The sequence below is a fragment of the Syngnathoides biaculeatus genome, chromosome 13 (assembly GCF_019802595.1).
Source record: "Syngnathoides biaculeatus isolate LvHL_M chromosome 13, ASM1980259v1, whole genome shotgun sequence".
NCBI classification, from domain to species: Eukaryota; Metazoa; Chordata; class Actinopteri; order Syngnathiformes; family Syngnathidae; genus Syngnathoides; species Syngnathoides biaculeatus.
The window spans coordinates 10,272,877-10,277,637 of record NC_084652.1 but is presented as its reverse complement, the minus strand read 5'-3'; positions in this window follow the sequence as shown (position 1 = coordinate 10,277,637).

The window sequence follows — 4,761 nt, the reverse complement described above, 5'->3', positions numbered from 1 at the left end:
AACTTAGCCCCTGTGAATCCAAAATAAATATTTCTAATACCCTATCGAATATCCTCGAAGCAGTGCTATGATTCATTATGATTCAAGATGTTTATTTGTGATGTGTACAGTAAAAATACAAATGGTAACATTCACTTTGCTAGTTTATGTCCACTTTTACAAATGTTATAAAAGGAAAAAAAGTTATAAATCAGATAAAAGAAAGGTGGCCTACGTACATTAGAACAATTTTCAAAAAAGATGTATGTAATGACGTACCGATAAAAAAAGGCTAATACATTACTGCTTTTTAGCTCATTAAAATACACACTTTTTAGCTTTTCCCCAATACGCATAATGCTTCTTTTAAATAAAGAAGCTTGGTGCTTTTGATGTAAGGACGACAACTGCAACGATGATCTAAATTTGAGCACGGCGAGCAGTACGATAAATGAGGGATTTATTCCCAAAGTGGAAATGGGCCTCTTGCTTCTCGCTAGCCATGGCAAAAAAAAAAAAAAAAAATCCACAGATTGCGTACGAGAGCCATGAACTAACTTTGTCTTTGGGGGAATGGCCAACGACTACTTATTGTAATGTGTGCACTTTGAAGGCTGACAGCCCTGAAAGGCCCCGAATGGCTTCTTCTTGTGTTTGGTGAAGGCAACACACTGCTTCTTTTCAGGGACATTTTGTACTTCATTTTTAATGCGTTTTGTCCGCCGCCACAGTACATTTCTGACTCAGCTTGCCCTACTAATTGATTTGACACGCCGGATCCAATGTCCTTTTCATGATAGTCAAACTTTACTATGACTTTTATGGACATATAATGTTTCCACATGTTCTCTGTCCACACAGCTTTGTGTGTGTGTATTATTTTGTGTGTGTGTGTGTGTGTGTGTCTGCCCTAAGGAAACCATAATACAAATATTGGATGTAACATGGGGGTGCGGGAAGTTAAAAAAAAACCTTGCAACCTTTATTTGGGGTGTTTTCTTACTTGCTTTGCTTATTCACCCATTCACTTCCAAGTTATTTGATCACTATTAATAATCATATATGAGAACGTTAGTGATAACAGTGCACTGGTTTGCCCTGAGGGGGTCATGACCAGTTTTTATCTCGGGGATGTTGTGCCACTCAGCAACCTATTGTCTTATTCCTAGGGGAGGAGAGGCAAAAATGTATCGGTCTGTTAAACACGCCTAATTATCATAATTATCACAACTCGACAAGGCCTCAGCAAGTCAAATGATCGCTCATGTGCTCCTATGTGTCCCTAATCGAGCATTTGCACGGCTGTGTTACACTGCCGTGTGTCTCCACCACATGTCCACGCAACTCCCATTGTTGCTTTTTTTTTGGGGGGGGGGGGGATGAAAAAGAAAGACACTACATTTTAGCGCATTCATTGGTTGGACAGTCTGGTGTTTTAGTTCATATTTCCATTCGTGCTTTTGAAGGCATTTCAGTGAACAACATGGTAGCACTCGGCAAGGTGTTTACTGCCTTGTCGTAACAAGCAGCCTGTTACATATTTAAATATGGCGAATTAATAGGAAAAGTGAACACTTTGTTTTGATTCTGTAAACATTCCAGGGCATCCCAGGGCAACAATTTTACTGTAAATGTAATTATTAGATGGAATAAAATCTCGGGGGTGGAATGTCAAACTAAATTGGACAAATATACAAAATGTGGCATAACTGAAAAATGTGAAATGAAAGCACATGCGAACAATTGACTCCCGTTGTTACTCAAATTCACGGCGAGGGGAAACCGAGCCGCGATCTTTACGAGCGGAAGATAATCTTCTGCCCTTTCACCTTGTTTTGGTTGCGACCTCAGGTCTGAAAAGTGTTCTCCTTTTGACAGACTACATTGCAGAAAGACGATTGATGGGATATGATTATTTGCATACCGTGTCGCATTTCTTCCCCCTGCCGGAGCAATAAACTACTTTACTGCAAAGTATTTCATGAAAACGCACCATAAACAATGCTTAGTGGACATATTTAGCATCAGATGATAAATCTCTTTGCAGGGATATCTGTATTTTAATAAATGTTTATCTCAATGGCATCATTTTCCAGATGAATGTTCAGTTTAAAAAAATTGTTTGGAAATTAAGTATTTTCTTGGACATGATTTTCAGTCATCCAGTTCATAGTAATCAGTTTCAATTGAGGCAACTGGACTCTTCTTGTTTTCCAAAAACATTCAAATATGCCTTTTGGCAATTTTTCCATTAGACTAACATAATTTAATAATGGTTCTGGTAAAAAAAATAAATAAAAATAACTTTGAGCCCTTTAAGCTCTTCTCAGCTGGCAACAGAGGGAAACGATCTTTCCACAGAGCTCATTCGAGCAATTTACAGTGGACATAAAAAGTCTATACACCCCTGCCCAAATACCAGATTTTCTGTGATATATATTTTAAAAAATGAGAGCAAGATGAATCATGTCATACTTAGAGTGAAGCATGTGTCAGGCTTTGGGCTACACTCTACAAGTTGGGGGGAATTATGAACAGTTCAAAATAGAACTCAGTGTGAGCACAGAACCTTCAAAAAAAAAAAATGCCAGGAAAAACCTACTAGAACAGCAGAATGAAATGGTGGAAGCTGTGTGCTGACTCCCATTTAACACGAGTTTGAATGTGATCACTTAATTCTACCCACTTCCAAGAGGGTGCAACCACATCTTTTTATTTCATTGTACTACAGCTTTTTTTTTATTATTAGGTGGTGCAGCCTATAGGCCAAATGAAGGGAAGAAATTATCTATTGTAGTCTATTTTTTCAAATATCACGAAAAACTTGGAATTTCAATCGGGGTGTGTTGACTTTTCAAATCCACCGTACGTTGAAATCCTTGCAGTTTGTAGCCGAATGGCTAATTTAGCCACATGATTTTGGCCGACATTCATCAGTCACACTCATTTCAGTGAAACGATCCGTTTTATTTTAAGATAAAAACCTTTTTAATAATCCAATCTTACTTTTGATAGGAGGAGGTCTGGCCTAATGCGGAAGTTCTTGCGTTGAAGTCCACTTCGTCTTTCTAATTGTAAAAGTACAGTATTTGTATATAGTATTTTGTTTTTTGGAAAGCTGCTCGATGACAATACTTAATATGCAAAGTGAGGTTGACCAAAGTGTAACACGTAAAGTAGTTTATATTTCAAATGATCCACTGAAACACTGATCTCAAATGTTTACATATCAATGTATTGAGTGAGTGTCAAAAATCTATATTAATATTTATATTTGCATGGAATCAAGACCAAAAAACATCTAAAAAGGAATAAAAAAATGTTTTTGTTCAGGTTGCTCTGATCTATTAGATGTATTGATAACAGTGAGAATAGAATTTCACTCTTACAATTGCAATGATTAAACGATACATTTTTAATGAACTTATTTATATTAAGGTTTTCCTAAAATATTTGCAATATACAGTATTTATCATATTTTTCAATGAAGATAACATTGAATTAATCCAAAATTCTGTCTAGATGCTCCTAATAATAATATACCCGTCCCCCCAAACTTTCAATTGTGCATCAACAGTGATTTCACGGAAGATTTGAAATTATCCAGGTGATGGCAAACTAAAATATTGAATATGTGTATTTGAATATAAATATGTTTGGGAATAACATGACTCATCAGAAACTAATTGACATTGTTAATGGAGCGCAGTGATTCTCAAGATGATGCATGCGCCCTCTCGTGGTCCACAAGTGTATCCTTATCCAGTTACAGTTCAGTTGTGTTTAGCTTTTGAACAAAATGCATTTGCATCTAGTTTCAGAGTTATTTGTTGTCAAACTTTTATTTGGGTAAAATTAAGTTATGTTCAAAATATTTTAAATTTCATCATTACCCCCTCCCTCCATATTTAAACACTGTGTCAATGTTTAAACTGTGCAGAATGTTACTGCACTTGGTTTACATAATATTTATGAAAAAACCTTTTGTGAATTTTTTTATGAACACTTAGGCCTACTACGATTCTGTATTTTAATGATGCTCGTGATAGTAGTACACGGAGAACCAAATATTTTGCTTAAAAGTTTTGACAGCCGCTAATTTAGATTGTGAAAGAATACCTTGAGGGGAATTAAAGTAATTACAAGACAACGCGTGGTGAAGTTCTGAGGCTACAAGAACGCAATCGGGTCAATTATCAGTGTGAAAAAGTTACACGCAGCACAAGCTTGTGACATCGTCGCCAGTTGACCCTCGTGAGGTCAATCCACCCTCCGGAGGAGCTACTGGGGGTCCAATCAGAACGCCCCGCAGCCTCTGGACGTCCGGAGCCGGAACCAATCAGCGGGCTCGCCTGCGAGTCAGAGGGGACAGCCACCACAGATAAAAATGTTTGACTATCCTCCATCCACCCAAAAACATCCTCTCAATCCTCACAGGACAGATTGCGAAGATCCACTAAATTTGACCTCCCTCCCCTAATCCCCCCACCCTCCCAAAAAAAAAAAAAAAAAAAAAAAAAACCACAACAACAACCTGGATCAGAACCTCGGTGAAGTTTGTTTTTTGCTGGTAGTTTTGATTTGGGCAAGCAACCTGTTGAGTGACAGAAACAAGCTTCATTCTCCCCAAAAACAAGCAGTGCCAGTTGCACTTTTTTTTAATTTTTTTTTTTTTTTGAGGTGGGATTTAAAACGCGAGGATCAGTAGGGATCCGACTTTTGTTGATGTATTTATTTATTTATTGATTTAATTTATTTGACCTGACGGGACGGTCTTGAGGC